The 23,845-nt window shown below is 37.1% G+C and overlaps 1 protein-coding gene across 8 annotated transcripts in view; it reads left to right on the forward strand.

The window, feature by feature from the left end:
* Positions 1-321: 321 nt before the first annotated feature.
* The window catches only part of ARHGAP15 (Rho GTPase activating protein 15), a 615,977-nt gene continuing 592,453 nt past the window's right edge, over positions 322-23,845 (forward strand). For 3 of the 8 annotated variants that reach the window (XM_045033726.1, XM_045033727.1, XM_045033728.1), the window contains exons 1-3: positions 492-589; positions 1,393-1,497; positions 2,073-2,207. The gene's annotated coding sequence lies outside the window, so the exon portion shown is untranslated. Of the gene's footprint in view, positions 469-491; positions 590-1,392; positions 1,498-1,866; positions 2,208-23,682; positions 23,719-23,845 lie in introns of those variants that run through there. The other 5 variants (XM_045033725.1, XM_045033723.1, XM_045033722.1 and 2 more) reach the window with 5 other exon arrangements.

Below are 23,845 nucleotides of genomic sequence, written 5' to 3' on the forward strand. Positions count from 1 at the left end.
TCATCATCTTAATCTATGTTTTTTCTCTTGTATGTTTCTATATTGTTGCTGTGGTATCTGCCCCCTATGTGGCCACACAGCCATGAGACTAGCCACCTCCCAGCTAATAAAACCTCTTGTTAACTCTCAGCACACATTATAAGGGGGGGCGGGCATGAAAGATGTTAAGAGCCAGTCAGGAGAGAGATCGTCAGAGGAGGTCATCAAGAGGACTTGACCCCAGGTTGACCCAGGAACCACACCTGGGCAATCAGTCTCCTCAGCCCCTCCTCTGTCCTTGAAATCTACATTCTGCCCACAGTTCCCACAGTGGGAGTCTTTTTAAGGATGCAGCTTTGAAAGAGAATGCGTGGCTAAGGCTGCCTGGAGGGAATATGAGATGAACTCAGTTAAGGCCTCTAAATAAACTTTTAAGATTCTGGTGCGGAGATCTGCTTGTCATGTGGCCTCCTAAGACCAGCTTCGCACGTGAGTTCCCTTGCTTATTAAACCTGCAACCTACCCATCTGGAGGGGCTCCCTCTCTCTTCCGTCTCTCCTTGGCCTCTCTGAATGGAAGCCAGTTTCAGATTTCACCGGGAAGCCGCCAGGTTTGTGAACCAGAACTTCACTTTTACCCTGGCAGATAGACAGTTTTTATTTGTGTGTTCCGGTATATCAAAAATAACCCGAATCTCAGAGAACTGAAGTGACTTGGCCAAGGTTAAATAAATAGCAGTGTCAGAATTGAGGCCTGAATTCTGATTTCCTCCCTTTCAGTACCATGTTCTTTCCAGTTTTTCCTCAGTCTTAAGGAGAATATTGAGTACAAACTTCACGGCTCTAAACACTTAAAAAGGTGCATCCCAGAATGACAATTGATAGTAAGATCTAGAGTCAGTCTGAAATATAATTTTGAAAAGGAGGTCTTGGAGAAATTAGACCAATTTGTAGGGACATGCCATCCTTCACTTGGGCCACATGTAACAAATATGTGTGTGTGTGTGTGTGTGTGTGTATATATATATATATATATATATATATATATATATATATATGATTGTCTTTATGTGTGCCAAACATTCCACACTACTGAGAGCTATTACACAGATTTCCAGGCTAATTGGTTTGTATGACAAGAGGTTGTGATTTAACTTTCTCATATATTTGGAAGGGGAGCTTTTCCCTTTGTGAGTATCCTGCAAATCTCACAAAACCAGCCAAGCCTGGACATCCAGGAACTTATTTCTTGAACTCCATGGTTCAATAAAGATGCCCATCCTATAGTTATTGTTGAGAGCTGCCCCCCCCCCCCAAATATGTCTGAGATTGGTTGAAGTTTGACACAAATGAGCACATAGCAGCTTGCCAAAAATGACACCCTTTTTATCCTTTATTTTTCTTCTTAAATCAGGCCACACAAAAAATCATTCGGCTAGAGCAAAATCTCATCAGCAGATTTCAGAACTGCTTAGGAAACTGCCAGAGAGGACACACCAGTGTGTGAGCCACCACCAAAGTGAGTGTCACAGCACGTGCTAGATAAGCACGCTTCTTTCCTCCAGGTGGCCCTGGGGCCCTGGGCTGTGTTCTCTGAAGTTCGTTAGCAACCTGTCGGAGACATTGTATTTAGTAACTGGACCACCTCTTTGTTGGTCCGTCCACGAGACGGAATTATCAGCTCGTGAATTGGAAGTGGCTTCTCGGCTTCCCCGTCAATAAGCGGGGCCTCTTGGTGCTATGTGAATATACTCACGCCAACAGAGGATAGCAGAGACTTAGGTTTGAAGCTCTTGCTAGAAGGAGAGAAAGAGGAAGTTCCCTCCTTGCTTACCCTCCTGCTCCTCCCCCTGCTACATTTTTAACCACACATTTTCCCCATTAAACCAGAATTGATGAAACCTGTAGAAATGTAGTAGTGTTTGAAAATTGAAAAGAACATTGAAAAATAAAAATATTGTTGACTATACAAGGCAATTTCTTCAAATCGAGTAATGATGTGTATGTGGTTAACCGTCTCTACGCAGGAAGTGGTTTTATTTTAAAGTTTTTTGTGCTCGCCCCAACCCCCCCGCCTTTTTTTTTTTTCTCCAGTACTGAAATTAAGCAGCATCCAACATAGGCCTACTCTTATGACATGTGACTTTACTGTTTTCCGTTTTTGTTGAAAGAGTCATTAACAGTTGGAAGTTGATGGCAGTTTCAATAACAAGTGATCACCGAGAAAAGGTAAGCAAATTTTAACTTTACAGTGAATATGAAATTTAAACATGAAAATGTTTGGCGGTGTCCTACGCTCTGGTGTGAATATACAAATATTTCTATGAAAATGTGTTTTCACCTGTGATTAAAACATCTGTTTGTTTCCTTGGTGTAGAAAAGAATATTCTTTTTATATTTGCAACTGCCAAGTTCAAAAGTCCCTTAGAAGATATTACAATAGAATCATTTGCTAAGATTTTGTACTAAACTGTTAAAGACAGAGTAAGGTATACTTTTAGTTTGAAAGTGCTTTTAAAATTAACTACTAGAGAAAATAAGGGACTTTGCATCTTCAACTGATCGTTTTACAAAATATGTACTATTCAGGATCCAGATGAGGAAAGAGAAAAAGGCACTTTGTAACAATAAGAAATAACCTCTGAGTTGCAGCACGGAAGTTATCCAGTATAAAGTGTTGGGTTCAAGTTAACATTAGAAGCCTTTGCAAAGTTGTAGTTTATCAAATGTGTAGTTTTTTAAATAACTATTAAAAAACAGGAAAGTTTTAAAATGCAAAACAAAGCTCTTTGTTATGACACTTGAATATTTTATATTATTTTCCTAAATTTTATTTAAGATATAGGGTGAAATGAGGGCAAGTTTCTATTTCACTAGCAAAATTCTCTGTTTAAAAAAGAACCTTTATTGGAGGTTACTTTTGGGAAAAGGGGCAAATTAGGATATGTTTTTGTTATTCATATAATTATGTAATTTTCTTTCTTTGAAGTTTTCCAAAATAATAACCTTAGAAATGAAAAGGATTTGTTAATCTTAAAGTGACAAGAACTTATCTTTTATACTAACTTCTTCCTTTTACAAAATGTCTTTGTGTTCTGTAACATATGTACAAAAATATAAAGTGCTGCTAATCTCAGAGACAAATACCTAAAATAAATCCGAGTGTCAATTTTTGAAAGAATTTTAATAAAAGCATGAGATATGATATACTCTTCCCTAATATTATTTTTATTGTGCTGTTGAATGGGGGAAGTGATGGCCCCACAACACCTATTTTTTTGTGTGTTATTAAAAAATGGTTACGCAGTTGATAAGTGGCAACAATTCTTTTCCTTTATTATCTTTTATTGAAAGACACATATAAATGTTTTTGATATGGTCAATTTAGTAGGAAATTATTAGGCATATTAGTACACTCTATTTTAAGACCTCTTCAGTTGTCAATACTGAGGCTAGTTACTTGTTGACTATTAAAAGGATCACAGAAAAATGGAGATTAGGACTTCGTGTTCAATACATCTTTTATTGTTATAGTGAAAGGAAAAAGGGAGACCCGGGTGATATATATTTGCTTTGATATTCTGATTAGCTTTTCAATTTGTTACATTTCCACACAATGGAAAGCATTATTTAAATCTGTCTTCAATATTGTGGTTCTGAACCTCTGCATCTACAAAAGCTGTGTAATTCAGATAGTTTTGGTTGATATGTTATTACTTTATTTCATTTTATTATAAAAGAACATCACATGAATAAATATATGTAGTGCTTCCATATTAGCAAGAGTGAATCCACAGAAGTGTTTGGCGCTGAAAAAATGTCCACTGCAGTTTTTTAAACCATTTCATATTTATAAAAGCCAAATTCTTTGTAAGATGATTGTTTCTTGCAGAAACGGTCAAATTAAAATATAAGTATCTTATGAAGAATTTATAAAACTAAGAATGAAATAAATGTAGCTTAGTATGGAGTTATAAAGAGCAACAATTAGAGATGATAGACATAAACTAAGATACTCTCAGAATTATTTGTAAAAACAAGTAACACATTATCTCTTGAATATACAAAATCTTAAATACAGTCACTTAAAAATGAGGTACTATAGGTTACTATACCTTTATACATTTTAAGTGAATAAATAAACACATTTTGGTGAAATGAAACAACGCAGAGAATCTCATTTGGAGAGTAATTTCAAAACTGATTTATTAAAAGTATATCATGCTTTTCCACTTGGGGCCAGTATTCTGCAAAATTCAGAAAAGAGACTTTTTGTCTGTGGTATTTCCTCCTTTTATTCCCTTTCTATGCTTTGTTTTGGAGTGGCCTGATCTGTCCCTAATTTAGGGTCTCCCAGCCTTGGTACCTAGAAGGACAGATCACACTTGGCTCCTTCCATCCCATTCCCATTGTCCTTAAAACCTACTCATCTTCTTTCTCAGCACCTAGGGCATATGATAAAGATATCATGCTCCCAGGAGAGCTTTGTTTCCTTTTACTTCTTAGGCCTCCCCTACCCTGTCTGGTATAATTTTATTTACTTTTTCTTTAATATTTTTTAATGTTTGCTTATTTTTGAAAGGGATAGAGACACAGAGGGTGAACAGAGGAGGGGCAGAGGGAGAGGGAGACACAGAATCTGAAACAGGCTCCAGACTCTGAGCTGTCAGCACAGAGCCTGATGCAGGGCTTAAACTCATGAACGATGAGATCATGACCTGATCTGAAGCCAAACGCTTAACCGACTGAGCCACTCAGGTGCCCCTGGTATAATTTTAATAAGGTCTCTCAACAGATAGGATCCAAAGAATGGCTACATGTTGAGAACTTCAGTCAAGTGAAAAGAATTATACTGTAGCAAGTAGTTGGGGGGGGGGTAAATATTTGGCAGAAATGTATCCATTTCTATAATGTATTCCTATGCAAATATATACCATCTTGTAGTGGCTGAAAATTAATTGTACTATGTCTTAAGATTATTTTGATATCCCCATACACTTAGAAAATATTTAACATAATCAGTTATGTGTATTTTTAAAACCATTTAATACTCTGAATTTAAAGCTTTGGGTACCAGAAACATATTTTTTTTTTGCACTGCACAATAAATATTATATAGCTAGACTTGAAAATATACTTATAAGTATTCTACATTTCAGGTTAGAGTTGGCAAAATGCCTTTGTTTTCAAATGATAGATTTGAATTAATATTAGCTTAGGCACCAGACATAGGCATTGATTTGTAGAACTGAAAAATCCAAGGAAAGAGAAGTCAGGCATGGTGGGATCCAGGAGCTCACACAGCATAATTAAGACTGGGTTTTATTTTCTTTATTTCTTAGTTTTTTTTTGTTTGCTTGTTTTTTTTGTTTTTCAGTTTTTCCACACTGTGCTATAAGCCCTCTCTGACAGAATCTTACAGAGTTGACAAGAAAGCTTTAGGTTTACATTTGACCTTTCAGACCCTGTTGCAGAAGATTGGCTTTCCCCTATCACCACAGTAAAGGTCTCAGATTGGGATCTGACTGGACTGAATTTTGCCACATGACCATAGTGGAGCTAATCATGGACTCTAAGACACAAACACCATAAGTGACTGGACTAGGTCACCGGCCTTCTTTTGCATTGAGGAGCCGCCTGACCCGGCAACACGTGTACTCTTAGCTGAATGGAGGGGTCTTCACACATAGAAACGAAAATGCTTTCCTCAGAAGAAAGGGTGACTCCACTACACAGCCACTTATGGTCACACTTAAAAACACTGCTTATTCGAATTCTCCACACTTCATAATCAGACAGATATACAGTATCAGTTTAAAGATAGATCCGAATGAAGTGTTTCAATTAAACTGAATTTTAAAGTATTTTTCAAGAGGTACCTCATATATGAACACCTGTCTTGAACAGGTGAACACAATGTTTTTCTTCTAAAAGTCTATAATCTAGTGGGATCATTATGTTAACAGTTATAATACAAGTGAAATGTGTCAAGTACCATAAAAAAGATGTAAAGAATGTTCTATTAGGATTCAGAAATCCAGGAAACATTTTGTATTTCTGTAATGTGCCAGGAAATTAAGTAGAGAATTTCCAGTTGTGACATCATTTGATTATGTCCTATCAGAGAAATCAGGACAGTTTGGGAGGAAAGATTTATAGTAGTTTTCAGAGAGAGGTAGGATTCAGAGTTTGAGGACAGGAAGGGAATGTGCCCAGGCACACAATGTCAGAGGAAGAGTCTAGTTTTGTTTTTGTTTTTGTCTAGTTTTGTTAGCTACAAGTATAGTAGTAGGAGGTAAGGCCAGAAAGACAGTTTGAGATCCTGATAGGGTTGGCCTGCTAAGCAGATTATGACTAAGGGTTATAAAGAACAATAGTATCATTAAGCAGGGAAATACATAAATTGAATGTCCACATTTTGCATGTAGATGGGCTGTCCAGCATCACGGTTTATTTATTTACTTTTCCCATGTATCTCCCTGTTGGTGACATACTCTTCAGGGTAGTTTACAGAAATGGTTACAGTCTGTGAAGGTAGATATTCTTGTAACATCAGGTGCTAGCTCCCCTCCCCAGGTGCCTTGAGGATCTTATATGGGCTGTGGTTATAAAGATTGTTTTTTTTCTTTTTCAGTTTATGACAGCATTTTTGATTTTTGTTTTGTTTGTTTTGAATTTAAGAAAAGATGATGGAGCAAGATGGTTCAAAACCAGAATAAAACCTAAATATAAAAATTTTAGAAAAAAATCTTTATTATGTTCCCATTTCTACATACTGCTATTCACCTCTACTATAACCCAATAGGCAACCACTTTTCATAGTTATTTTTTAAAAATTTTCACAGTTTTTTAATGCAAAAAGCCTATATGCACATATGACTATATATAATGTATGTGCATATACTCTCCTTTATTACATTAAGGGCAACATTATACATACCCTTCCACTTTGCTTTTCTTTTAGTAATATCTTAGACGTGTTTCCATAGTAAAAATAAGAAACTGTTTAAGTCTCTTTCTCTCTCTCAATATTCTCTCAGTATTTCACTCTGTGGATGTGCCATACTTAATTTATTAAGAGTCATGGGTGTCTTCAATTAGCTAAAAAAGGGATGACACATGAATGTTGAAATGAAGGGGAAGAGAAAAGGAATGGAAATAAAGGAAACAAAGGAAATATGTATATCCAGAAACCCAACAAGTTCTCAGAGGCTAAGACAGATGGGTGTAATCAGTTGCTCAAGTAGATAGATTAACCTGAAAAAGAAGGAAGAGCATTTTAATGAGTGTATATGCGGATGATGGGACATAAAAATGCAGTGATTAGAGGAAGTTGAGGAAATACATGCTTCATGGTTTCCATTTCCTCTGAAATTGTAGGAAAGCTCATCTGATGAGAGGGAATGTATACAGAATGCTAAAGAATAAGCAGAATATCTTATTTTTAAAATTAGCCTTGTGATTACACACAATATTATGGTAGGTTTTAAAATTGATTATCTCTTTTGGTGGCCATCAGCCCACTTAGATTCAATTCCGTAAATAATTTTTAACTCTAAGTATGCTGTGTCGGGCAAGGAATTATTGGGGACACAAAGAATCAATATGCTATCTAGCCAATGAAAACTTTTTAGGTAGTTTAGTGTACAAACACAAGAATTTAAGTAGAGATCTATGTGTATAAATGCAATACTATAGAAATATCAAAGAACATTTTATTATCAGAGTCCCAGATGAAATTTGCCAAATCCAGTGGTCATTTACATGTCCTCATATTATTTATTTTCTGAGATACCTGAGATGCAATTGAACATTCCTTCCCTCTTGAACCTCTGTCTTCATTTGACTTCTGGTATGTTTCATTCTTTCAGGTTTTCTACACCCTCACTGGATGCTCTTTTTCTGTCTCGTTTGATAAATCTTCCTCATCATTCAGCTCTCTAAATATTGGAATGCCTTGCACTCAGTCTTCAGATTTCTACCTTTTTAGTCTTAGCTCTTGTCTTCTAAGTTTATTCCTCCTGGGTGAATTTCTTTTGGTACCATGAGTTTAAATATTATCTATATTTTAATTAGGTCTCAAAATCAAAATGTTTTTCTTAGCACTAAAACTACTAATGCAACTGGCTACTCATCATCTTAGCTTGAATGTCTCATAGAGGTTTCAAAATGAGGATGTTCAGAATTAACCTTTTAATTACTCCCTGCTTGCCCCCAACTCAACTTGCTTCTTCCCTATTTTCATCCATCTCAGTCAATGGCACCACCATTCATCTATCTGTTTGGGACAATAAACTAGAATTATTGTCAGTTATACTCTTTCCCACACATTTCCTACCCCAAACCACATTCAATTCAGCAATCAGCAGAGACTATAAAATATTGATTTAGCTCCCATTATCTTGTTTACTTAACTTTTCTCAATAGTGGCTCTTGAAAAGTTATATATATATATTTTCACACTAATTGTTCTTTATTTTTTGTGTTTTGGTTGGTATAATGACTTTTCCCCCCAAAAAGAAAAAAAAAAAACTTCTAAAGGTATACACTACAATGTGTGACATGTAGTAATATCACAATTTTAGATAAAACCACACTCATCAATTCACTTTCTGATTTCAAGTGAGAGAAAAACCATGCAAAACATATGGAGCAATTTTGATTTGCACGTTGTGAATGAACTCAAGAAGGTTGAAGAGGTAGCAACTTCTAGAATGTTCCAGTCAGGTTTTTTTTCCAGCCCAAAATATGTTTTTCTGTGCTGTAATTGATTGATTAAGTATCCTCTGTGGGCAAGAAAACCTTTTTTTTTTTTTTTTTTAATTTTTTTTGAATGTTTATTTTGAGACAGGGAGAGACAGCATGAACAGGGGAGGGTCAGAGAGAGAGGGAGACACAGAATCTGAAACAGGCTCCAGGCTCTGAGCTGTCAGCACAGAGCCTGACGCGGGGCTCGAACTCGCAGACCACGAGATCATGACCTGAGCCGAAGTCGGACGCTTAACCGACTGAGCCACCCAGGCGCCCCATTTTACATTTTATGTACTATTCATTTTTTATCAAATTGTTGCTATTACTTACATAAACCATTTTTTAAATCTATTAGTATATTTTTGTATTTATAAATGTTGATCGTGTATCTTGGGCTTTTATTTAACAGCTTTTGTTTTAGCAGGAATTAATTAGACATTAAGCAAGGGATTAATGTATGTTGAAATATCCCAAGTTCGGTCACCTCTTACCACTTCTACCACTGTTACTACAGAATCTTCTTGACTTATCTCCCTGCTTCTACTTTTCATACCATAGTCATTTTCCAAGAAATAGCCAAAGTGGCCTTCTTAAGACTTAAATCCTACAATTTTTCCCAGTAAAAGAATTCCAAATGACTTTCTATTATATTTCAAATTAATTCAAGCTCCTTTCATCACTTGCAAGGCCCTCTCTTTCTCATTACTTTGCTTTCATTTCTCTAAATAGCATTTTGGATATGGGGAATTATTCTTTTTTCGACTTGTTTAGTGGCTGGACTCCACCTGAATAATCATTTAAGCATATTGACCTTGTCTGTTAATTTGCCACTTGATATACAGAACCTAGAACAGCTGTCGGCATATAATAACCACTCAGTGAGTATTTGATTAGTAAAAGAATAAATGATACAAAAATTGAACTGTAGAATCAGGAAAGGCTTTCTGTTTCTTGTGAACTTCTGGGTCTGATAAAATAGGATCAATTTAGGGGAAGAGAAGCTGAAACATATTTCAGACAAATGACACTTGATGGGTATGCTTTGAGTAACCTTGCAGTGGTGAAAGTTTGTATTGAAATCCTGGATTCATTATATACTGTAGTGCCTTTTTGAAACTTAGAAGAAATAACTCACCATTTGAAAACATACTTCCATAAACAGATGGAAAGCACCAATCACTTCTAAGCATTTAAATTTTAAGCTATTTTAATAAAACTATGGTATTACAATTGAATAATTTTATGTCGATTTAAACTCATTTCTTAAAAACTTAGAGAACTTTTTGTTCTTGTCTTTACTGATGTATGACCAAACTTAGGGTCAAGCAAGGTATCTGTTGAAAAGAGCTCTGAAAGGTAGAATGCTCAGGAAATTGGATGCTGAGTCAAGGGGAAATTTTGTTTCTGCGAATTTATTTTCTGCATTAGTTAATTTTGTACTAGAATTTAAAAGGCTAGAATCTGAGCTATGGAACACTTATTCATCTTTCTTCTAAAGGCACTAGGAAACCAAATAACCTGAGTCTCCATATAATATCTATTCATACCAGGATGCTTGTCTTAAGAGATGTGGGAGATAAGAGGGAAAATGAGTGTTGATTACGCCAGTAGTGTCTCCAACACTGCAGTAGGTACTCTGCTATTACAAAATACAGACAATATTCTCTCATTCTTAAGATGCTTTCAATAACATGTGACATTCATCAATGTAAAAATTAGAGTGGGATTGTTAATAGGAATCATGACTATGATTACAATATTATGTATAATAGCATATTATGTATCAGGTGTTGTACATATCTAATAGCATTTGATATCCACAAAAATCATGTGAAGTTGGCATTCCCATTTTAAAGATAAGAAAGTTAAGGGTAAGTGCCCGAATTTATAGAGCTATTTGGTAGAGTGTGTCGTGATTTATAGGCACATCTGGGTTAAATCCATGACTAGGCAAAATCCCTGTTATTTTTACTATGCCATGCTGTGATTTCTAAGCCTAGTAAGTGTCAATAGTTAAACAATGCTGGGCTTCATTCAGGAGGCCCTAAAGTCTAAGAGGGTCTGAAAGGACCCCGCTTTGTTTGCTGTCTAGAACAATGCCATCTGTGGAAAACCTGTTTCTTGTTGGCTGCACACATAGCCTTCTGTAGAGATGTTATACAACATGTAAGGAAGAAAACGTTTTCTGCCTTAGTTTCTGTCATACTACAGGTGCCTTTTTTAGTTCTCTTTTTCCTTCTCCTATAGACCCTATGTTTCCCCTCAGCCTGTAAATCCCCCAAATTCTTTCCTAGACCATGCTGGCAGTTATGATAGCAACTAGCCACAAATGGTTATTCAGTATTTGAAATGTACCTTGTCTAAATTGAATGAAAAATAACCAGATTTTGAAGACTTAGTACAAATAAAAGGATGTAAGGTATCTTGTTAATATTTTTACATTGATTACTATACTGAAATTATAAAATTTTAACATGTTGATTTAAATAAAATACATTATTAAAATTAATTTCACCCACTTCAGGGGCAGGCACCTGGGTGGCTCAATCAGTTAAGCAGCAGACTTCGGCTCAGGTCATGATCTCGCAGTCCGTGAGTTCGAGCCCTGCGTTGGGCTCTGTGCTGACAGCTCAGAGCCTGGAGCCTGTTTCAGATTCTGTGTCTCCCTCTCTCTCATCCTCCCCCGTTCATGCTCTGTGTCTCTCTGTCTCAAAAATAAATAAACGTTAAAAAAAAATTAAAAAAATAACATTAATTTCACCCACTTCATTTGTTTCATCTAATGTGGTTGCCAGAACATTTAAATTTTTTCTAGTTACCTGGCTGAAAACAAACAAATAAATGAATAAATAAAATCCCTCAGATATGGTCCTTAAATTTCTATCTTTGCCCTTAGCCTTTCTCCCAATACTACTTCGCATTTTCTTTTTTTCTTTTTTTTTAAAGAGGCTCCACACCCAGCGTGGAGTCCAATGTGGAACTTGAACTCACAACCCTGAGATCAAGATGTCAGCTGAGATCAAGAGTCGGATGCTTAACTGACTGAGCCACTCAGGAACTCCCCATTTTTTTTTTATGTTCCTTATTTTTGATTATTACTTGATACTACCCCACGAAGCCCCAACAGTAGTTGAAACTGAGTATGTCCCAAGTTAAGCCTATAATATGCCCACAGAATCCTTCTCTTTCTCCTGCTAACTTCAATCGAGATGTCTTTATTCCTGAAACCATCTGAACAAATCAGCTTGGAATCTCTATGAACTCCTGTATACTGCTTATTCCATACATCTAATCAGTTGCCATGTTTTAGGGGCAACCATTTCCTTCTCTCCATTTCATTTATTGTCATAGTTACTAATTTGGCCATCCACTAAATCTTGTCTAGACTATGGCCAAAGGGGTCTTACTTGCTTTTCATACTACTGTTTTTCTTACTCCTTTACTTTGCCTATTTCAGATTCACTTTGTGTCTTCAGGGTGATGGTTGAGTTCCAGTTAAGTAACACAAGTAAAAGTATCTATTATCCATTTATATTCTATTTAAAGTTTTAAAAGTGGTTTTACATACATTATTTTATGTGATCATTCAGTAAGCATTCTATGAAAAGCTCCTGCTTTTGAAGTTTTTCAGGACATGTTAAGAACATAGTTTTCCTAAGTGTCTTCTGATTTCTTAGCCTGTTCTCTTAATATTTTATACTGTAAAGAATTAAAAAAAAAGTTCTGGAACAACATTTGATTAACTGATTGGATGTAGAGAAGGGAACGAATACCCCTAAAATGTGGAAGTTGGTGCCTGTCTGAAATCTCTGGGCTCCACCACTTGCTAGATATTATATATAGTATTTGTGCAAGTTACGTAATCTCTTGAATCCTGAGTTCTCTCACCTACAAAGTGGGGGGTTTCCTCACAAGATGAACAAGAAAATGATGTACATCAAGAACTTTGCCTAGTTTGTGGCACATAGTAATTGCGTTAAAAAGGTTAAATGTAGTGTGAATTGTAGCAGTAGTAGTAACTTTTATCAGGTTGTCTAGACTCAAATGATGACCATATTTTTTCCTTCATTATGATATAAAAATCATGGTGGGATAATTTTGGTTTGTTTCAATTCTAAGTATTATAATAAGATTATGAAACTCATCAAGAGAAATTTCTTGCTATTAGTTTCATTTCCTCAATACAGTTGTGTGGGGGAATATAGTATAGCCATGTGGGGCAGAAGAAAGGAGGCTCTTTTCTTATTTATTTACCAATTTTGGTTAATATGAACATTTTCCTTCAAGCAGCTCAAGATGTGTCCTTACCAAAAATAACCTTCACTTTTTTGAAGAATTAATGTCCATCACAGAAAGCAATTTAAAAAGTAGTAGGCAACCATTGACTCTTGGACTTCAAGTTAAATTGAAGCAAAGAAAAGCTATGGAGACAAGGAGAGAGAAAAAAAGTACAATTCTCCTCACCAACTTTTATATCTAATTATTTCCTGGGGTGATTAGGTGGTGACATAAATGGTTCATAAAACAGGTATGCTGGGGTCCTAGCAAAATGATTCCAGAAAGAAAAAATAAGAAAGAAATTTGGTAGGTCCAGAGTGTAGGTTGCTGATCCAGTTAGAGAAACATTTAGAGTTTTATTTTGTTTTTTTCCCTGGGAAAATCTGCTCAGGATTCTGTGTATGGAGGTTGAGTGAATGTATCGATTTCAATCCTAATTTTGAGAGCAGTCAGTGTTAGGGCATCAGATTAATGAGACCAGGTGTGGCGGTAGGAGGTGACTGACCCAAGTTTCAGCTGGTGGTGCTGTCCTTGAAGAACTGGCTGTATGCTACAGGACAGAGGACTTTACGTTAGAAGTCTGTCTCTACGAAAGGGGAATAGCAAGTGGGCCATAGTTTCAGGGTGAGAAATCAGCTGGGAAGGAAGACTAGAGAATGGTCAGCACGGCAGATCGGTATAGGGAGTATGATTTGAGGCTGAGAAGGTGAGGAAGGCGAGACACAGTGATTGCTCTGACTTCCTCTGACTGTGATGCATTGTATCCCAGGTACTCGTGGCATCTTTTGATGTGGAGAACTAGGAAAGAAAAATAAGAATTCAATGACATGGGGCACCTGGGTGGCTCAGTAAATTAAGTATTCTACTTGAGCTCAGGTCATGATCTGGAAGTTTGTGAGTTTGAGCTCCACATTGGGGTGTGTGCTGTCAGCACAGAAGTGGTCAGAAGAGATATACAACTCAAATAGAGAACAGAAAACAATAGAAGTCAGGATATAATTATCTGCCAAAATATAATGCGAACAATAAAGGAGGTCAGAGCAGAGAGAGGGGGAAAGGGGAACTGGCTTAGCAATAGCAATGAGCGCAACACAGTATCTGACTTTTGGGAATTTGAGATCATGCAGAGAAAGTTACACAAATAAAGAAAATAATCTTAATCTCTGATGGATCTCTTTCTAAACCAGTGGTACAGACTCAATCTCTTGGTTTTGTTCTCCATTTTCCAATCCTACCAGCTTGGGTTTAAAAATCATAAAATATAGGAAATGATGTTGATTTCACATGCAGCAGAAACTGCTCTATCCATACATCAGAGGAGCAATCCTAATAGAGGTGACTGGCACCATGGGTCACAGTCACAAATGCCATCAGGCCAGTCAGTATTTTGATGCAAATAAAGTGGAAAGGGAGAGAGCCTCTGGATTAGAAAGAACTTGCCCTGTTTCCAGGATGTGGAAGCTGCACGCCCCCAGCTGACGGTTACCATCCATCCGTAACCACTTGTCCATATCTTCTGATTTTTCAAGGGAAGACACACAGATCTGCATCTTTTTTTTTTTTTGAATAAAAATCCTCATTTTTCAATCGCAAACTGATTCAAAACATTCTAAAACAATGTTCAGGCCCAACAACATATGTCTGTGGGCTGAATTTGGTTGGCAGTCTGCCGATTTTCCACCTCTTCTTGAATTTATAGCTGCTCCTAAGAAAGCAGGAGCAGAATGTCATGATTAGAAACAACTGGAGTCCTCCATATACAAAATAAATCCTAATAGGGGTACCTGGGTGGCTCAGTCAGTTGAGCGTCTGATTTCAGCTCGGGTCATGATCTTGCGGTCTGTGAGTTCCAACCTCACGTCGGGGTCTGGGCTGACAGCTCAGAGCCTGGAGCCTGCTTCAGATTCTGTGTCTCCTCTCTCTCTGCCCCTCCCCCACTCATGCTCTGTTTCTCTCTCTCTCTGTCAAAAATAAATAACATTAAAAAAATTCAAAATAAATCCTAATAAAGGCTTAGAGACTCAGTAGCACATTCAATTATTCTGTGGAAAAGCATCCATTTTTGTATAGATTTTTTCACTGACGTCTTTGTTTTGTTTGTCTAACTTTGCAGGAGTGGGTCCGTTTTCCTAACTTGAAAAACTGACCTTGTTCTGTTGCTCATGTTCCTCAAAACATTTTTTAACCATTAAAAGATGTCCCCAAAAGGTTAACTTTTCTTAGTAATAGCAAATATAGTCATTCTTAATTTGCCTGGTATTTTCAAAGTCACGTGAACAGCACATGACCAGCACACGTACACTTGTACGGATGCATTGTTGTAGGGGAGATAAAAAATTTGTATACCTTGGGTGGTGATAATAGTAACAAAAATTTAAACACATGCATGTACACGCATGTGAAGTCCACGTTGTACTAGAGGGGAAATGTAGCATGGGTGTGGTTGTATAACCCATTTCATCATACATACTGTCTATTAATAGATCAGCATCACTAAGTCTCAGAAATAGTTATGACAAAAATTAGTGTTCAATGAGTTTTAAGTAAAATAGATAATCCTGATAGCCATTTTCAAACTTTAGATGTTTTATGCAGTCCCTTTTGACTTCAATGCAGCCAACCCAAAATTCTATACGTTTCTTTGTGAGGAGCCCAAATTAAGATAGAAATTTGACTCTACTACTTGGAATTATAGTAGCACTCAGTTAACTGGAGCCTAATCACATAGACAGTGTATCTAACCATCTCCCCTACCTCCCACCTCCTAGAGTGAGGCCCCTGAATTCTACTTTGAGGAAAGAAAAGCAAAGCACAAGTTTTGCTTAAATGTGGGATCTATCCCTCAAAAAACTCCTGGATGGAGGTCCTGCTAATGCAGCTGAAGCTTTTCAAGACACTAAGGCATCAAAAGCGCCTTTTAGTTAATCAGCCTAGAAAGAAAAAGATATACCACATACTTGGCATATTGAAGGATATTCAAAGGCAAGAATTGAAAAACTCGGTCAAAAACTTTCAATTTAAAATAATGTGAACTAGTAAATATTTTTTGCTATTTTGATATTCTTGGCTTCATGAAAGGAAGCCTCACTGCTCCCAAATTTCATATTAAATTTGAGTGAAAACAGCAGTATTTTGTGGAATTTGGTTGTTCTCACACCAAACATCCTTTGATGTCTAAGAAGCAAGAGAATTGTTTTCCAAGTGTTTACATTGATGTTGTTTTACTCCCACTTACCAAGTTCATGATATAAACATTAAAAAAAAAAGTGTTCATGCTGAAACACTCACAATAGACCCAGATTGCTTGGAGTATGATCCTGTTGAGTTTTTCCTTTATGTAAAAGAATTCATTTCTCAGTACCTACCTACTTAGCTACTTAGTCACTTCTCTTCTCATTTTTCCCAACTATGATTGATACCACTTCCCCGACGACTAACATATTTCAAAGTGAAATGTAATCCCAGAAAGTGTTTAGAACAACAATGTTAACAAATACGAACTGAGCAGCAGTGGGATTTAAAGATAGAAGGATACTATAGCAATTAATAATCATTTTAGAACAATGCAGATTTAAAATAAAGAAGAACTTTATGTAAGACTTGTTTCTCATCAATGTTCAGTGTGCATCTTAACCAGCAGGGGCGAAGCCTCAATGTGTAGTTTCCCAGGCTCCTCTTCAGTCTTGCTGAATGGGACTCTTCAGAATGTGCAGTGAAATATGTGTGTTTATGACACTTCCTATACTGACTGGAGAATCATTGCTCTATAGCTTTTCTACCCCTACTAAAGCCATTTGTTCCTTTTCAACTGAGGTTATTTCTGACCTTAACTCCTAGAAGCAATCGTAGCTTAATGCACGTAATCTTTAGCTAATTCCAGTGGAATGGAGTTCTGTGAGTTCAATATTAAATTATAACAAGTGATTATGGCTTTGGTTTGTACAGGTGCGTTTCCCCTTATTTACAAGTCCCGGTCCTTCAACAAGTCATACCTTCCTCATTAGGCGTTTGCTTTCTCCTCAACCACAACTTCTGCTGGTAACATGGTCATTCATTGCCTCATTCCTTTGCTAAGACTGAGGTCTCTCTACTGCCAGTGTCCCTTCTGGATAATTGAGTTGGGTGTGAAAAAATACCCAGTAATTGGAACTCTGACACTTAGTAACAAACCTCCTAATCCATAATGGTCTACAAATGTGAACTTCTGTGTATTGCCCTGCTCAGATTATGAATGGTTGTTTTTTCCCACCTGTTGGGTAAATCTTTCTAGTCAACTTAGATCCCCAGGTGCCAATGTTTCCTGATGTATGTAAAAATTGGACACAGCTGCATCTCTCGTGAACATTTGTGGTTTGGAGAGCTCTCCAATACCTGTTTACTTCAGATGAAGAACCAGATCCTGGTCTTTTCTCACCTCAATAAATCATGAGAGATGACTGGTCCTTCTAATTAAAAGATTTATATATATACGTATATAATATCTATTATTATATCTTATAACCTTAATATATATCTTATAATCTTAATGTATATAATCTTATATAGATCTTAATATATCATTTTATATATATATATATATAATTAATCTTTACAGAAAGATACCCCTATCTCACATTAAACACAGAAATTATTTTCAGAAGGATCACAGCTCTAAAAATAAAAGTTGGAACAATATATATTTAAAAAAAATTTTTTTAATGTTTATTTTTGAGAGACAGAGATCTGGCATGAGTGGGGGAGGGACAGAGAGAGAGGGAGACACAGAATCCAAAGGAGGCTCCAGGCTCTGAGCTGTCAGCACAGAGCCCGACGCGGGGCTCAAACTCATGAGCCGTGAGATCATGACCTGAGCTGAAGTCAGGATGCTCAGCTGACTGAGCCACCCGGGCGCCCTGGAACAATATATATTTTTAGAAGATAATACAGTAATAGTCTTTGTGGCCTTGGTCAAGCAAGGATTTCTGAAGAGAACAAAAAAATCACTAATCATAAAAGAAAATAAATGATAAATTGAATAATACTAAAATTAAGAATATCTATTAATGAAAAAATTATACTAAAAGAATAACAACCCACAGGTGGGAAAATATCATTATTGCAACATATGTATTGAAAATGGCTTGTATCCAGAATACACAAATAACTCCTCCAAATCAGTAAGAAAAGGACAAAGAACCTTACGGAAGTTTTTCATAAGCACTTTACCGAAGAATATTATGTAGCAATCACCCACATAAATAGACATTTGAGTGAAATAATCTCAGCAACAAAAAGTGCATACTCCAGGTTTTCCATTTATATTAATTTAAAAAATAGGCAAAACTAAGACAGAATAATGATTATTTTTGGTGGCGTAGACAGATAGTGACTGCTTCAGGGGTTTCTGGAGTTCTGATACTGTCAAGCATGTGGTGTGGTTACATGAATGTGTTCAGTTTGTGGCAACTCATTGTATTTTATATACAAACATGGGCATACACACACACAAACTACACAAAACGCATTTTATGCACATATAATTGAGTGGAAAACTAATGTTTAAGTGCATTAAAGGAAATATACTGAAATATTTTAATAGTGTTGTCATTGTCACAACAATGTCCTGTTTTCAGACATGTCCCCTTGGCACTGAAATCCAATCCAATCAGTTCAGAGTTTGAAGACATGAGCATTAGGGAAAGACTAATCGGATACAGTAACAAATTTGCTAAATAAAACAAATGTCAGCCATATTTGACTACTGTCAATTACTGACTCCTGGTAATTACTGTCAAACACTAATTATGCAATATGCAGCTTCCCCATATTTTAACCTGGGCAGGCCAAGATAGAGATAGAGGGATCCTGGTGTACTGCAATCAACATGTGATTAGATTTATTTGGCTTGATAAAAGGGCTTTGCAACTAAGTCACATCCATTAGGAAGCAAATGCTACGGAACATGAAATCCCAGGAAACAAGCAACCACAGGTTGAAATGTATTTTTTGCACTTGATACTCTTCCAACAAGTATCAGAGAACCAGTCCTGTCCCAGAGAGTGTCTGCTTGTTTTGTCAGTGTTTCCTAATACTGTGGCTGCTGATGCTTTCTCCTTAAGTGACATTTCATCATCCAGTGCCCTAAGATAGTCACCCTGTTTTCCCTTAATTGATACTTGTATGCAAGAGGCGGAAAATGGCTCAGCATTTCTTGCTAGATTAGGTCAAAGCTGACAGAGGAAACAGAGGGAAGATTGCATTACTTATGCCCCTTATGGTTCTCCTGTGTATCTAAGGAGATTGTCATTTCATAAAATTTCTTATGCTGGCTAAACATAATTACAATAGCACAGGCATTTTGTTCCTATTAGCTTGTCAATTTTTTTTTACTACTTACCTGATCACCGGAGGAAAATCCAAAAGCAGTTCTTCTGATCTTAACTTTATTTTTCTTCTATGTCCTTAGTAAGATATAATTGTACCTTTTGATCTCTCCTCCTTAAGTGCTTCATTTTGCCCTTCCGGTGAAGTCTTTAACTCTTTTCTCTTCACTCATTTAGTGAACCGAAGCATTACAATGTACCTGGAAGCTCAAAGTAAGTTTCCTAAAGTTCTGGAGTATTTTTTTCCCAGATCACTTACCAGGTGCTCTTATCATAATATCAGTGTTTACAAATAGATGGTATGATATTATTCTGATTTGAAGTTAATTAAGAAGCATCTTGAGAGAATGTTACCGTTCTTCTGTGGCTGGAGATCTATTCTTCTGGGAGCCTTTTTACCAAATCTTTGGGGAGGGGATTATGCCTTAAACGGATCATCAAAGTTTCCCAGGATCTATAAGACAAAACCCAAATGCTTTACTGGAAATGGCAAGATTCTCCCCATTCAGTCCTAATCATTTAACTTTCCCACCTCCCATACTTTACTGTTAGTTGTGGATGTTCACTCCTGTTTTCCTTAAATCTTGTGATCTCAGCCTCTGCTACACTTGACATTCCTTCTCTGCCTGTTGGGTCTTATTTTTATACAACATCAAGGTCAAATGTCACCTTCGCCTTGAGATTGTCCTCAGTCCCATCCTCCATTGCACTCTTACCAGACTCCATGGTAGGCAAGCATGCTTATGTCTGCCCCCAGGTTCTCAACAATTTTTGTAGAAACTGTGGGACCTAGTAAGTTTATTTTTCAGGGCAAAAGCTCAAGGGATACTTGAAATGTAAAATGAGATGCTTTGCTCCCAATAAGATGGGGACTAAAAGGCTAAGGTCCCCAGGGGATGAGAGATGGCAACCAAGATACCACAATCTAAAAAAAGATTGAGGTTGCCTGTCACACAATTTTGTCTTGGACTTATTCTACTTAAAAACTATATTTTACTTGTCATTTTCACCATTTAGAATGCCCACGGGGAATGACAATAACTGTATTACAATTTATCCATGCAGATGACTTGCCAGACTTTGTCAGTAAATGCAGCATATCACCCTGATTCCCTGATTAGGTTAAGTTAAGTAAATGCAAAGCCTTATTATCACATTTCCTATATATAACACCTGCCCAGTCAAAGACAATGTTACCCGATGGGGTGGCTATGGTCAAATTCCTTTACTATGATGTTCTTTTCTCATTATATTTGACATTTTTGAAACTGAGTTTTATTGCACTCTCTCCGCTTATGGAAGTGGTCTGGGGAAATTAGACTTAATAGAGATGTAGAAGCCACAGGGAAAAAAGAAAAGGAAAGTGAACTGGAAGGAAACTGAAATTAAAATGTTATTTTAGTAAATGGCTGCAGCGGTGGAGACGACAAACAATTGCAATGCAAGTTAATTACTGACCTGTCAGGAAAGTGTAGCACGAAGGTTGTGCCACACATTACTGGGGCTGCCACAGCCACAAGTCATTTCCACAGGGGAACAAACAGACCGTGCGCTACCACAGATCAACATAAGATCTTTCCAGGGGATAGAAATGAATTTCTCAGAGCAGTAACATTTGTCTGTGGAGTTTCTTTGAGCTCCTTAGCCCACACATTCTGGGAAAGGAATGGAGTCATATTGCCATAGAGGATTCCTGTTTGGGGGACCGTAGCTCTTGGTGGCTGGGGTGACCAGACAGCTCACTTGCCACGCACTGAAAAACCTAGGCTGACACCCATGGAATGGGGATTCCCTGGGGACTCTCAGGGCTTGCCTCTGAGACAGGTCTCCTCACAATTTCTTCTGTGGTGTCTCTGCCAGGGAAGAGAGGCCTTCTCTGTGGAGAATGACTTTAAGAACCTAAAGAAATTTGGAACTCGATGGAGACTTCCTCTATTGTCAAAACAAATAATCCTGCTAAGTTCTAAGACATCACTAAACATGGTCATTTAATTATAAGAAAGAAAAAAAAGGGCTATTCTGAAATGAAAATATGGTATTCTTTTTATTTTTAAAAATTCATATTATTCTCCAAGTATTGGCCTCAGAAGGTATGAAAAGCATTGCTTTTTTTTTTTCCTGCCCCAACTTGTCATGCAATAGTCATAGTTCAGTGGACCTTAGAAACATTGGCCAGGGGCGCCTGGGTGGCGCAGTCGGTTAAGCGTCCGACTTCAGCCAGGTCACGATCTCGCGGTCCGTGAGTTCGAGCCCCGCGTCGGGCTCTGGGCTGATGGCTCAGAGCCTGGAGCCTGTTTCTGATTCTCTGTCTCCCTCTCTCTCTGCCCCTCCCCCGTTCATGCTCTGTCTCTCTCTGTCCCAAAAATAAATAAAAACGTTGAAAAAAAAATTAAAAAAAAAAAAAGAAAGAAACATTGGCCAGAGGGAGTTATACATTTTTTTTTAAATAAGGAATAGACTTTATCAAAGGCATTTTCCAACTGGTAATGTTTTGCTAGGCTATGTACGCAGGCATTGACTAGTTTCTACATGTGTTTTCCACTTATATATTCAGTAAACATTTATTAAATCTCTATTGTTTTGTACGGAAGCACAGGAACATTTATAAACATTTAAATTGAAAGATGTATATGATATATACCTAACATGGCTGTACTATGATCATGTTACCTCTCTGATCTCAGACTTCCTTTGGAAATCTTGTTACCTTATTTTTCCACACATGGTTTCCAGTTGACTTGGGGGTCTGTGACTAAAGCAACGATGTTTGGAGATGCAGGACATGAGTTCTGTCCTGGGTCTACTTTGAAACGAGCTGTGGCACCGTGGGGAAGACACTCAGTACACCTGAACTTCAATTTTCTCTGCTCTGCAGCACAGAGATGATATCATAGTGCCTACTCATTTTCTCCTAGCTCAAAATAAGTCTTAACACACTTTTATTTTTAATGCTGCTGATGGGAAAGAGATGTCAAAAACACACTTTCTAACTCAAAAGGGCAAGCTGCTGAGCCTTAGTGTAATTAACAGAGTGCAACAAATAATTGACAGAGCAGCTATGAAATTTATGATTAGATGAATTATCACATTCACTCTTATCTGGGTATTTGCAGTGTGAGTGGGAGAATCTGGCCCAGAATACCACTGAACCTAGTCTGTTGAGAAGAGCCAGTTTGTGTGGCTCTTACAAAGTGCATTCTCATCACAGTTTCCTGTTTTTAAAGCAATATTGAAAGTGGAACTAATGCAATATCACAAACTTTTCTTGCTCTTCACTTGGTACATACAGAATCAGGAAGTCCAGAGAAATTGTGAAGCCAGTCTTAAGTGATTCACATTTCAATTTCTAACTCAGGGATAGGATATTTATTTGGAGAGTTTTATGAAATCAATGGATATTTTAGACACATGCAAAATGAACTAATTCTTCAATATTTTCATTAGTCATCTGCAGCCTCATGTAAGAATATAAATGCATAAGCCAAGAGTGTTCTCTCTAACAAATTTTGATAATAATGATGATTATAATAATCATAATGAGTAGATGATATGTTATAAGAAGAACAAGTGGAATACTGAATAAGCCTCTAGATCACATGAATCTTAATATAACTTATAGTTAACAAAATTTTTGATGCCACTAAGTTGAATGTAAGTCAGCATGGACAAATATTATTGATTTTACAATCTACTCTATGAAATATAGAAAGTTGGGGGTCAATGAGGGAAGAAAACGAGGGTGGAACAAACTCCTTGTGAGTGTTCAACTCCTTGTGAGTGTTCCTGGAATAATACAGGAAGACTCACAAATTGGAGGTCTTCCTTGCCTTTCTGAGTAGTACATCATGAAATTGATATGTATGTTCCTGGAAACATACATATCATACACTCTCTGATTCTGGCAGCCATGTCATACTAGATCCTGGAGTGCGAGGGTTTCATTTGACATTAGGTTGGGCCGGTTTCAGGATGGAGTTTGTTCACTAGGAACTTGTTTCATAAACACTCAAAAATAAGAACACCATGGCAGGGCCTTCACATCACATAACTCCAGCAGACCCTATTTGCCAGAATGCAATGCTAGTATCTTGTCCCAAGCCACAAATACTACCTCCCCCTAAATTCACTTAAGATCTTACGTGGAGTAGACTGGTCAAGGCAATTCTACTGCAAGATATTTCTCCCACATAGCTAGAAGAGTTTCCAGTTTGAGATTCAGACAAATGCTTCCCTGAGGTTAAGGGGAAGTCTGATCATCCATTTATAGCATTATGTTAATTGTTTTAATTCTTTCCCTCCCATCTATGTCTTAGTGATTGACTGAAAGGACGGATGTTCACAGGAGATAGGTAAGGAAAAATAGATGGTGCAATTTCAGAACTGTTGACTCTGTGGTTGAGATGTGCCTAAGTAGGTGCCTCAGTGGGGGGCTTGGCGCCTAAACTACGAAAAGGATAATAGGATGTCTGGTAAGGG

Source organism: Felis catus, chromosome C1 (assembly GCF_018350175.1).
Source record: "Felis catus isolate Fca126 chromosome C1, F.catus_Fca126_mat1.0, whole genome shotgun sequence".
Taxonomy (NCBI): Eukaryota; Metazoa; Chordata; class Mammalia; order Carnivora; family Felidae; genus Felis; species Felis catus.